Genomic DNA, 13,913 nt, shown 5'->3' with positions numbered 1-13,913 from the left:
CTTCCTATCGCTGTACCTTAATATTATGATTCAGTGAGATTTTGGTTGTGTAGCAACTTCTCGTTATGCTAGAATGTTAGTACATGTTTTCTTCTCCTTTGATATGGTTAATTGGCAGAAAAGATGTTGGACAAACAATAAATAAAGAGGCTAAATAGCGCAACCGGGGTGGCTCAGTGGTTTAGCGCCGCCTTCAGCCCAGGGTGTGACCCCAAGGTCCTGGGATCGAGTCCCACATCAAGCTCCCTGCATGGAGCCTGCTTCTCCCTCTGCTTCTGCCTCTGTCTCTGCCTCTGTCTCTCATGAATAAATAAATAAAATCTTAAAAAGAAAGAATTAGGAAATCATTTTCCTCCTTCATCATGTTGGCTGTGAGCAGGGTCCCACACTAGGTCTCAGGTATACGTGGGGCAGAAAGGTAAGAATTGAAGGTCCCTACAAAGGTACAAGGCACTATTGCTGAAAAATGTAAAGCCATAATAACACACACACACACACACACACACACACCCGCAAGACAACAATATGCTCCTTCACGTCTATGGATAGTGTTAAGACTTTTAAAGCCCTACTGTGAGATGGTCTCTAATCAGATACACAACAACACAACTGTCCACAACCAAAGAAAAATAACCTGGCGTATAAAGAGTATTCTTCAATTCTGTCATTTGTGGTAAAAGACTGAGAAACTGCGGAGCTGTAGTTTATGAAAGATGTTTTCAATTGCTTGTCCTTTTTGGGAAGTAAAATTATAATTGGCCTCTTAGTCAACAGTTATCATCAAGTGAAATAAGCAAACAACAGAACAAGTTGATTTAAAATCACTTCCTCCAGGTAAGACACAGATCTAAACAGAGTCACTGTCACTGTATCAATGTGCTCTGAATTTTAAAAATTATGGGTATTTCTACATATTACGTTCACACTTACAGAATAATTTTGGTGATTTGACAGAACATTATATGATCTGTGCTTATTTTTTAAAGTAATAAACTTAATTTTTTTTAGAGTAGTTTTAGGCTCACAGAAAAATTGAGTGAAAAGTATGGAGGATCCCCATATAACCCTCTCCACGCGTGCACAGCCTCTCTCACTATTGACACCCTGCCCTACATTAGTACATTTGTTACACTTGATGAATCGACACTGATGGAGCATTATCACCTAAATTCTTAGCTTGTATTAGGGGGCACTCATAGAGTTGGGTGTTCTGTGGGTTTGGACAAACGTATGGTGACATGCATCCACCATACACAAAAGAGTTTTAAAAATCATTGTTTTAAAAATCTGTGTCCTGCCCATTTATCTTGTCTCCACTCCCCATCCCCTGGCAACCACTGATCTTTTTACCGTCTTCATAGTTTTGGCTTTTCCACAATGATAGTTAGAATCACGTAGAGTGTAGCCTTTTCACATATGTGCCTCTCTTTAAGAGCAATAGAAACATGACCAGACACCTGCAGCACACCTCTGCTTGTGTCGTTGAGCAGAACCAAGTCACATGGCTGCCCCTAAACGGACCCATTAGAGGTTATCCTGCTCAGTATTGACGTGGGCTTCTTGAAGATCAAATCACAAGGGCGGTGTCTTGTGGGTGATGTGACACTATGAAATGAACAGGGCCTCTGAAGTCACTAAAAGACCTGGATTTTAATCCTGGGTTGGCTATTTACTTGAGTCACATTTTCCTCCTTTGTAAGACACAGATATAAATCCCTATAGGATACTTGTAAGATTAAATAATCACATAACGAAACTGACCCAATGCCTGGCAAAGAGTTGGTTGGTGCTAAATAGTTTCTCTCTGACCCTGTACATGCTACATTCACAACACAATACAGGTGATTGAATACAACTGAGGATGGTGGGGCCAATTCAGCTAGTCATATCTATAGCAACGGATTTGCACAGTTACAAAGAAAATTAGATTATTTTAATTAAAATGGGTGGTCACTAGATTGTTATTAATAGGTTATTCCTAAGTAAATAACCAAACCAACCAACCAAACAAAAAAACACAAAAAGCATGCTTTGTTTTTATAATCCTCATTGGCAGTGTCTTTTTTTTTTTTATTTTGCTGCATGAAAAAAAAAATAATGCATGTGTTTGTGGGTATAAAGTTGGGATGATCCTATGCAGAGAAATGTCTTTTGACCTTTCTCCTTAATCTGAGTATGCCCTGATGCAGACACTATTTTCTTTCATCCATGGTCTTTTATTTTCTGGACTTCATTCGATTTTGAACCAGGTTCGTGAAGCTTTGCTAAATTTTCCCTGTGAGAAAACTATTTTGAGCCTGTCAGTCCATCAGCATGATGAGTGGGAAATATCTTAAAGAAAATACAAACTATACTTATCCAGAAGCTGAAAATATGAAGCGGTGTTTTCTACTTGTCACTGTAAAAGCGCGTGACAAATTCATTGTTATCCTGACTTCACAGTCGTCAGCTGTTCTACATACGGTGGTCACACAGGCGCTGTGCTTGTCACCAGCATTACAGCTCGGTGTATCATTACAAAAACATCAACCATTACTGCACAATCTCAAAGGGACATGTCCACCACCTGGTAAGACAAGGGACAGTGAAAGATTTGTGATTTATTCACTCTGCGGTTGAACAACATCAGCAATGAGGTTCGTTGTGTTGTGTTGATAGGTACTGGGGGCGGGTAGGCTTGTTTCTCTCAATTTTCATCCCAGTTTCTCATCAGTTTTCCTATAAAGGTGTGCAGCTGGTTGAAAAGGGGATCATATTGAAGGGTATTTATCAATTATCAAAGTAGAGGAGAAGAAACATAAATTCTCCGGGAAGCCTACCATATCCAAGCACTGTGCAAAACGCCGGGCTGCACAGGTGGAGGCAGCAAGGTGGTCATTTTCAGGATACTCACGATCCATTTCTATTGGTGAAATGAAAGCTCCAATACAAGTGTGGTTGAGGCTGGATGGAGCTGCGCCCAGCACCCTGGGAGCACACAGGGGGGCGGCAGGCAGGGGAAGCATATAGGATGACCACGGTGCACATAGTGCAGGCGAAACGTGGTAGGAAAGGACATTTTGTGCCGAGGGGGTAGGCAGCACAAGGTCACAGAGGTACGAATGAGTGGGGGGTCTTTGGGGGAGCCGGTGGTCCAATGCAGTTGCAGTTTTCAGGTGCGGGGATGGGAGTTGTGGCAAAAGATCATACAGATCCTGAATACAAGGCAGGGAGGGATCAGGTCAGGGAGGTTCTCCATGTCACCAGGACCTTGTATTTTACCCTGAAAATTACAAGGTGCCAGTACCAAGGCCATGGACATATTTGCAGAGAAGTTTTCTGGCAGCATGGAAAACAAATAGGATGGGAATAATATTAGAACAAACTCCCTTCGGTTAAGGGCTGTAATACTGTTACTCAGCTCTTACTCCCCCAGAGTGATCCCTACAAATGTTGCAGGAGGAGGATGTTAAATTACACAGGAAAAGATCATCACTATTTCTGTAACCAAGGACAAATAATACAACTCTCAAAAGCAGGGAAGATTCATGTCTGCCTCCGGGGACACTTCTCATTAGATGAGGCTCCGCGATGACGGTACTCAATAGGCCAGAAAACCATGCTGCACAGGAGAGCTCATGGTGGAAGGGTGTTTTCAGCAGTTAGAGAACAGAGCACACCGTTAGCTATTTGATCTGGGAACGCAGTCTCAGATGCTGCCAAGAAAAGCCTCCTGGCACTCTGTGGGTAAGGCCTCTGATTAGTGCTTCTTGCTTCCAAGTCGTTGGCCATTAGCTTAAGCTCCGCTCTCTGCTTGAATTCAGGCAAAATCAAGAAATGAAGTAGCCCATTAAATAACAGAAAGTTGCTCTCAATATATTCAATGCTTTGGGTTTCAGGAGTCCCTGAAAATGATAAAATGTGGCAGAAAGACTGAGAAATTACTAATAGGATTCCAACCGTTTGACTTCAATAATAATAATAATAATAATAATGAGTTATCAGTAACTGGAGGTATTTAGATTAAGTATATGTGAGTCTGGGAATTGGCTCTAGTCTGCGAAGTTGTTTTTTTTTTTTCTTTTTAAGATGATTTTTGTTTTATGAGGCAAAGTGAACCCTCCCTGTAACCAATAATCAATTGTAGAAATAAAATATTATATGATAAAGCTAAAATAGAAAAAAACATATAAAAGCTATAATGAGTTTTCTATAAATTGAAACATATTCAGTGAAAAGCCTTTCTTACATGGAGGCAGCTTTCTTTCTTTCTTCTTTCTTTCTTTTTTTCTTTCTTTCTCTCTTTCGATGTTAAGATATTCTTTATATTGGGAAATGATATTTGTAGATCTTAGGTTTTCTTGGTTGATGTTTTTATTGTCTTCAACTTGACAAAATGATAAGGTATCAAAGCAATGCTGACTTCCCTGGATACCTCTTGAAATGCATGTCTTTCATCAGCCATGAAATCCCAGAGTATAGATAACAGTATAAAAGAAATGATGGAAAGGGTATTTATTCATTGGATAGCAGAGGAATAACATTTAAAGTTTTTTCTCCAGTCTAAATATAAAACCAAATAAATGCAATTCCAAAAGTTAAAGGACCTTTTTAACTGTATTTTTTTTTTTTTGGCTCATTACAAAAAGGTATTTTTTACATGTTGTTTCTCTGGAAAAGAGTAGTTCTGAAGTATATTTTTTTTAAAAAAATATCTTTATTTAAATTTTTTTAGCCTGCTTCTCAATACCTCAAGAGGTTTTGAAATGTTTAATGTTAAGTTGCTTATGGTTTCAGAATAAAAAACAACTACAAGAAAATTTAATTAGGACATTCATAGTTGTTGCTTAAATAAATTATACTTCTAAGTTTAATATAACAAATATAATGGTTTTATGAGAAAATTAAAATGCATGTATTTTATGCTTCCAAGTAACTTTAAACCTATCAAGAATTTTTAAGGATATTGTATATTTCACATTTTAAAGTATATTAGGAAAAAAAATAAATAAAAATAAAGTATATTAGGAAAATGTTTTTCCTGAAATTATCATTAATAACAATAAACTACTTTGCCAAGATTTAAACACGTCTAGAAATTTTACAGTACAAGAAAAGATCATTGTAAATTGGTTTCTACCCCCCAAAACGCAACTCAAAACCATATTACTGATGACAAGTTGGCCACACTATCTTTGCTTACAGAAAGATAGGAGTTTAGAGAATGATGGTTGAGCAGAACTGACTGTTTTTCCAATCAAAAACCCTGGCTGACATGCTTTATCTAGCAGCCATGAATAATGTCCTCATTCTTCAAAACTTTTATTATGTGCCAGCTCAAGTCCAGGAATATAGTTGTGTCCCTTTTGCAGTTTGCTACAGATAAAAGAAAAATCTACCAATATAATTCTAGAGAACAGATATATAATAATGAATCTATTATTTCTCATGATGATAAAATAGATCAGAATGAGGCATCCAGGAAAGAAGGATATTGGACATATGGTAAATGGTTTAAATCGATAAGCCACAGTTTTATGCCATGTACAACTAAAGCCTCTGAAATGTTATCCAAAGACTGTCTAAAATTATTGAAAAAGAAATGATGGTATTGAAGTTGATAAATGCTTACTGAGTAAATCTTATGTCTTAGATATTGTGCAGAATTTTGAGAAGAATACAAGGGAAAACATGCCACAAACAACTGGAAAAATGGATGATCTATTGTTATAAGTATGGATATTAACCTAACAGCTCTACTGATGTGCAGTTTTTGAAATTACTCCCCAAGCCCCAAATATACACACTTTTTAGCTTTGTAAGTGATCAAAGAGAATTCAAATTTATTAATTTTTTTATAAATAAAAATTGTGTAATTTTTTAGTACACACCCAACGTGGAGCTTGAACTTATGACCCTGAGATCAAGAGATCTACGGACTGAGCCAGCCAGGCACCTCCAGTGATCAAAGAGAATTCACCTGAAATAACATGCTACTTATAATTGTTAAGTTCTACAAAATTAATTATTTTATAAATCTTTAATGTTGGAGAACTAGAGATAAAAATGCAGCAATTACCTTTGCAAGTAGTGTTGCAGATTGGCACAATATTTTTAAATCAATTCTGAAAAAGATAATTCTTTTGAAAAGAAGCTGTACAAATCTAGATGTCAACTGCAAACAGTTTTCAGCTAAGATCATCATAAATATCATAAAGGGACCTTGAGAAAGTTATAGAACACCAGTTCAATGAAATGTAATATGATCATAAACATTTATACTATAAAAATAAAGGCATACCTTCAAGATATTGCAGGCTCAGTTCTAGACCCATGCATAAAGTAAATATCTCAATAAAGTAGGTCAAGTGACTTATTTGGTTTCCCAGGGCATATAAAAATTATGTTTTCACTGTACTGTAGTCTATCAAGTGTGCAAAGGCATTATGTCTAAAACCCAATTTACATACCTTAATTAAATAGTACTTTATTGCTGAAAGATGCTAAACATCATCTGAGCTTTCAATGAGTTATAATCATTGATCACAGACCACCATAACAACAAAAACAATAATATTGAAAACATTTGAAATATTGCAAGAATTACTAAAATGTGACACAGAGACCCGAAGAAATTGTGCCAATAGACTTGCTTGACATTGGGTTTCCACAAAACTTCAACTTGTAAAAAACACAGTATCTGTGAAGCACAATAAGGAGAAGCAGAATAAAACACGTTATGTCTGTAATTTAGTGATTTCTTAGAAATATTCATTCTAGGTCAGTCTCCTGGCTATGATGGAGCAGTATGTAGCACACCAATATTTTCACCTAGAATCATTAAAAAAAAAAACAAAGCAACAACAACCAAAAATACTCCACTAAAATATTGATAAAGATATTAGAGAGCTTCTAATGTACCAGGGTGTGAGGAGCATATCAAACAGAGAATTTATTAAAGTGTGCCCAACTTTTTGCATGTTGTTTCTCCTCTTAGGACATTTGTTCATATTCTGCATAGGTCAAGAGACCAAAAGACCAAGAAGCTTGCCAGAAAGGATAATGGCAGAGAAGCCAGTGGAATTTCAAAATGATCTCTTCTGTCTGGGAAGATAAAAGTTGAGTTTGGGGCAGCCAAAGCAACCTAAATTTGAAAGTTTAAGCTCTCAGTGAGAAGAAAGGTGCAAATAAGTCACTTTGACACCGGGTACATGTTTACCCCCAAAACATTTGCCATTTCTGCTGCACGTGATAAGAAGCTAAGAAATCAGACAAAAAATGATTGTGAAGCAGAATAGAATTCTGGTAGTCTTCTGGTGTTGAGAAAAGAAAAGGAGTTTGGAAGCCCCCAAGAATGAGGGCTTTAAAATATTGCTCAGACTTTCCACTGGGATCCCCGGAGAACTATACTGTAGGAACTCGGGCAAAAAAGAAAAATGTTTGAGCCTAACAGACACTGAAAACCCGCTTTAAAAAATATTTTATTTATTTATTCATGAGAGAGAGAGAAGCAGAGACACAGGCAGAGGGAGGAGCAGGCTCCATGCAGGGAGCCCAATGTGGGACTTGATCCCAGGACCATGCCCTGGGCTGCAGGTGGCACTAAACCGCTGAACCACCCGAGGTGCCCCTGAAAACCAGCTTTAAGTCAGTCCAGTCCATGAACTGTTGCTTATCAGAGAATAGGGTAAATCATCTTTAAAGGGAGATAACATTAGCCAAGCCCGTACATTTTCAGATACAACATCTGACATTAAAAAAAATATATTTTTTACATATGAAAAAATAGGGTCAAGAGAAAGAACAGGCAATACAAACAAATCCAAACCTTTTAAGAGAAGCCAGAGTTACATGCACAACATTCACAATGCCCATGATACAAAAACACAAAACAAAATGAAAAACAGGAAAATATGACCCAATTGCCAGAGAAAAGACCAAATAGAAGCCATCTGCAAGAAGTCTTAGATGTTGGAGTTAGGCTTCAAGGATTTTACAGCAAGTATAGCGCTATTCTCAATGATGAAAAAGAAATACTACCGATGTGTGTGTGCGTGCACACTCTCAGCACACAGAATTTTTTCCGACTATTCCCCATCTCTTGGGTCCAAGTCCATGTACTGACTGGTAAGTGGGCTCACTCCGTGCTCAGAAAGACTCTCTTGTGTGTGCTGGTAGTATAGGGGTGCCAGACCATTCCATGCTTGCTGGAGTCTCTTGCTCCACTGTGCCCAGGTGGATCACATACTTGAAAGGAGATGTAGTTATCTTGGTTTGAAATGGTGATGGCCAGGTGTTTGTCATCTTTGGGCACAGGGAACAGGTACTAGAATATGTCAGACTCTCCTTTGCTCAGGTAGAGAGAGAAGCCGTATACGATGAGGTGAGGCTCGGCCTCTGACACAGTGTCCAGGTTGGGGACATCATGTCATATAATCCCATTCACAGTGTGTAATAAACAGTGAGGTGGAGGGGCAAGTAGCTGGCAATGAACCCCACAGGGGTGCCTCTATGCTCATGAACAACCAGCATGTTGGCGACCTTGTTGGTTTTGCAGGCTTGCACCAGCACCCACACCTCATGCCAGCCACAGTTCATGCACTGGGCACCCAGAAACCAACTTCAGCTCCCTTGCAAACATCTTGAGGTGGAGACTGGACCTGGCCTTGGGATGCTTGACCCCTGCTCATCATTAAAAACTATGGCATCAAGAAGATGAAGGGTAACACACTAACAAAGTGTTAAAAGAGAAGTAAGATTCAGCATAGAATTCTACATGCAATGAAAATGTTCTTCAACATAAAAGGCAAAATGAAGATATTTAAAAATATAAGATAACTAAGAATTAAAAAAAAAAGTCCTTCCAGTTGAAGGGAAATAATACCATATAGAAATTTGGTTCTTTAGGAGAAAATAAACAGCATCACAGTTTGTTAAAGATCTGAATGATTGTAAACATCATATAATTCCTTTAAAATAACATGTACCATTTAAAAGAAAATTATGACATTCTCTGGTGGAGTTTATAATGTATGTTAGAAATGTTACATAACTATAGCATAAAGGATGAAGGGTGATAAGTGAACCTACATAGTTACAGGATTTCAATATTTTTTGTGCAAAATAGTACAAAATTAACTCTAAGTATACTGCATAACTATGGATGTATATGGAAATACCTTGAGAAGCAATGAAAAATAACAACACAAAAAAAGTATAGCTAAAATGCCAACGGAGAGATTAAAATGGAATTCTAAATGTATTCAAATAATCTAAATGAAGGCAAGAAAGGAGTTACAGAGACTAAAAACACTGAGTGGGAAGCTGTGTGGGAAGTGTCAAAAAGCAAATGAAAAATAAAATATAAGGCCTAAATTCAATCACATTAATAATTGCATTAAAGTTTAATGCAGTGAGCACTCTAATTAAAAGTCAGAGATTATCAGAATGGATTTAAAAAAGCAAGACCAAACTGCTTGTTGTCACAAGAGATATGCTCTATATAAGACAGAAGGAAGTTGAAAATAAATAGAAAAGATACGTTATGCAAACAGTAAGCATAAAAAGTCTAGAATCACTATGCAATACCAGATAAAATGGACTTCACAATAAAAAGTGTTATCAGAGATAAAGAAGAACACTTCACAGTGATAAGAGTTGTCATAAGGATGAACTAATCATCATGTATATCTTTGCAGCTAACAACAAAATCTTGAAATATCTGAAATAAAAATTGACAAAATTAAAGGGAGAAAAACACAATTCTGCATAAAGACTTTTACTTTTTTTCTTCTGTCAACTAAAAGAATATTTAGACAAAAATCTCAGTAAAGACGTAGATGATCTGAATAGCACTATCAGCCGTCTTGACTTAATTGATATTTACAAAACTCTATATCCAGCAATTGTACAGTATACTTTCTTTTTTTTTAAGATTTTATTTATTTATTCATGAGAGACACAGAGACAGAGACACAGGCAGAGGGAGAAGCAGGCTCCATGCAGGGAGACTGACATGGGACTTGATCCCATGTCCCTAGGATCAGGCCCTGTACTGAAGGCGGCGAAGAAGGCGCTAAACTGCTGAGCCACCCGAGCTGCCCTGTACAATATACTTTCAAGTGCATATAGTATGTTCATCAATATAAACTATATGTTAAACCATAGAATAAGTCACAGTAAATTAAAACATAATATACTATCTGACCACAATGGAATTAAATTAGAACCTAAAAGCTATTAGACAATAGTAAGATATTAGGGAAAACTCAAATACTCAGAAATTACATACTACTTAATAATCCATAGGTCAAAGAAGAAATCCAAGGAAATTATAAAATATGTTCAACTAAGTGATAAGGAAAATCTAGTATATAAAAATATATGGGATGAAGCTAAAACAGGGCTTAAAGGGAAATGTGTAGCTTTAAATAGATATATTAGAAAAGAAAGGTATTTAAAATTAATGATATAAGTTTCCAACTTAAGAAGACAGAAAAAAACAAATTAAAGCCAAAGTAAGTAACAGGTAAGAAAATAACAAAGGAAAGGATAGCACTAAAGAAAAGTAATAAAACTAAACTTGACATGAAAGAGAGAATACAGACTCTCAATATCAAAAATGAAAAAGATTATCATTATAGATTATATAGATATTAAAAGTATAATAAGGAAATTTTATGACCAAATTTATGGCAACAAATTTGTCAACTTAGATGAAGAAAAAATGAGTATCTGAAAAATGTAACTAGCCTAATTGGCACAAAGTAAAACATATATATGTATATATAATATATATAAATATGTTTATATATATGTTATATATATAAAGGTATTTATATATATAAAGGTATTTCTATATATAAAATATATATATATAAATTTATATATATTTTATATCTTTATAAAAGACATATATGATATATAAAGGTATAAAGATATATATAAAAAGATTATATATATATATATTTATTTATTTATATTTGAAAGATGTTTAATTTCTTACCCAAAATCTACAGGCACTTCAGATTCATAGGTTCTCACTGGAAAATTTTCTCAGATATTTAATAAGGAAATATCATCAGTCTAAAAAGTTTTCAGCAAATAAAATAGTAGGGAACAATTACCAACTTATTTTATGAAGCCAGCATAGGCTTGATATTAAAATCTTAAAAGGAGCACACAGAAAAAGAAAATTCACCCCCCAATCTTCATTAATATTGGTAAAAATACTTCCAAAGTACTAGTAAATCAAATATAACAATATATCAAAATCATGACTAAGTAGGTTTATCCCAGGAAGGCAAGATTAAATCTAAAATTTAAAGCCAACCATTGTAATTTGCCATTTTAACATTGTAATGAAAAAGAAAAATATATATTATATTCAATGCTGTAGAAAAAACATTGACAAAATCCAACACTTAATGATTTTAAAAAATAACTCTCAATAAGCTAAAAATAGAAAAGAATGCCCTCAGTCTATATAGATCTCTGAAAAATTATATGAAAAATAGTATATTCAATAACACAATATTTAACACGTTCTAAAATCAAGAAGATTCACATTCTCATGACTTGTATTTAATGTTGTATCAGAGAAACTAGTCATAGGACAAAAGAGAAAAATAATAGGCACAGATGAGCAAGGAAGGAAAAGAGTCTTCTCCAGATAACATGATTACTTATGTGGAAAATCCTATGAAATCTACAAAACAAAGGCAGAACTGAATATTGAATTTAGCGGTGTTGTAGGGACACAAGATTAACACAGAAAAATCAATTTTATTTTATATGCCAGTAGCAAACAATCGGAAAATAATATTTAAAAAGCAATTCTCTTTACCATAGCTACAAAAAACAAAGTAGTGAATGTGATCGAAGGTGTACAAGACTTCTATGTTGAATACGAATAAAAAACCCATTTGAGCAAATTTTAAGAAGACCCAAACTAACAGACAACACATGTCATTCATTGATTGGAAATTTGAAATTTTATATAGAAACGTGAAAGATAAAATATCCAAAGGTATATTGAAAAAGTTCAAAGGTGGAGAACTTCAAAACTTACTATACATCAAGTCAGTATGGTGCTGGCATAAGGGTTGATAAATAGATCAGTGAACTAGAATAGGGAGCTCACAAACAAACCCTCACTTTCAACAAAGTTATCAAATCGAGTGGAGAAAGGAAAACCTTTCAGCAAATGGTTAACTGGATACATATATGGCAAAAAAATAACCTTTAACTCCTACCTTATATCATAAACACAAATTAATTTGAGATGTAGACCTAATCATTGAAACCAAAAGAATAAAAATTTCAGAGGGTGAGAATATTTCAAAGAGAATGAATATATGAGAATACATTTTTACCAATAGGTGGGTAGAAGTTCCTTAGATCAATCAAAAAATCAATGACTACAAAAGAAAAGTTAAGAAATTAGATCTTATTATCACTAACATTTCTGTTCGTTGAAAGATATCATTAAGAAAATAAATAGGCAACCCAAAGACTAGGAAAACATATTTCTAAAACCACACCTAACAAATAAGTGGTATCCAAGACACAAAGAATTCCCACAACTCAATAATGACTAGAATGACAAACAATCTGCTTAAAAATTTGAGTAAAGAATTGAACAAACACTTTGCAAAGTTGTGTTTTTTTTTCTCCCCCTTCATGCCTATACAATTTACTATGGCTGCGTAAAATATTATCCAAAGCTTAGTGGCCTAAAACATCTAAAATATCCATCTACAATTAGAGACGGGCTCGATGGGGACGGCTCATCTCTGCCTCGGATGCATCAGCTGCCACAGCTCAAAGCCTAGGGGCTAAAATCCTGGAAAAGATTGCTGCTCACTGCAGCAGCCGGTGCTGGTGCTAGCACTGCCACGATCGCTGGGTCCGTTGGCCAGAGTATCTCTAAGCAGACTCTCCGTGTGACCTGCACTGCCTCACAGCCTGCGTGGTAGGTTTTAGGAACCAGGGATGAGGGAGATAGAGAGAAAGCTAGAGAGATTGGGAGGGTGGGGTCTTCAGTCCCTTTATGATCTAGACTTGGAAGTCACACAGCATCACCTCTAGGGCGTCCTGTTCATCAAAACAGTGGCAAAGTCCTGCTCTGGTTCAAGCAAATAGGAAATAGACTTCACTTTTGATGAGGTATAGCAAGATTCTGGAGGATGATCTGGGATCAGAAATATGCCTGTACCCAATTTTGGAAAAACAAACAAAAAAGACATCCGCCGGAATGTTTCATTCCTACTTCAACCTTCTATAATCGGATTACAGTCCCCTTTATTGCAATAAAACTCCTCTGCAAATACCACAGGCAACCCAATAGTTGTCCAATCATCTGGTATTTCCTCTCTACCCATCTTACTTTTCTTGCCTGCAACATTTGGCAGGGTTGACCAATTCCTGCTAGTTGACAGACTTCCACCTTGGTTCCCTGGCATCGCCAGCTCCTCATCTCCTTGGTGCTAGAAGGACGTGCCTTCTCAGACTCCATTGTAGGTTCTTGTACTACGGCCCATCCCTTATATTAGATATTTCCCGAAGTTCCACTCTCGCTCTCTTCTCAGCACTCTATCTAGTCTCTATGAACAGTTGCGTAGGGTCTTGTAACTTCATTGACCTGGTGTACCCTGAACTCCAAGCAGAAACCAGTGTAGCCAGTGGTGTGATAGAGCCCTGTGCCTTTGTGTCCTCCAGGCAACTTGACCTCTGCTTCTTCAAAACCAGCCTTACCTCATATATCTAGTTCTATGAGTCCCCCATGTCCCCTCCCCACCTGTGCTTCCTCTTGCATTTGCTAACCCGACTACTTTTTGGAGGCCGGATGCCATTCTTGGTCCCTCCTTTTCCCATGTGGCAACAGTACGTTGGTAACCACGCTCCATTATTTCTAGCTCCTTATAATCTCATAC

At 36.3% G+C, this 13,913-nt stretch overlaps 1 pseudogene; it reads right to left on the bottom strand.

Moving 5' to 3' along the window:
• Nucleotides 1–8,116: 8,116 nt before the first annotated feature.
• Nucleotides 8,117–13,442, bottom strand: LOC129519310 (U3 small nucleolar ribonucleoprotein protein IMP4-like; annotated as a pseudogene).
• Nucleotides 13,443–13,913: the final 471 nt, after the last annotated feature.

The sequence above is a fragment of the Nyctereutes procyonoides genome, unplaced genomic scaffold, assembly GCF_905146905.1.
Source record: "Nyctereutes procyonoides isolate TBG_1078 unplaced genomic scaffold, NYPRO_anot_genome, whole genome shotgun sequence".
NCBI lineage: Eukaryota > Metazoa > Chordata > Mammalia > Carnivora > Canidae > Nyctereutes > Nyctereutes procyonoides.
Note: the sequence above shows the minus strand (reverse complement) of the source record. Positions and strands in the feature narration are given on the sequence as shown.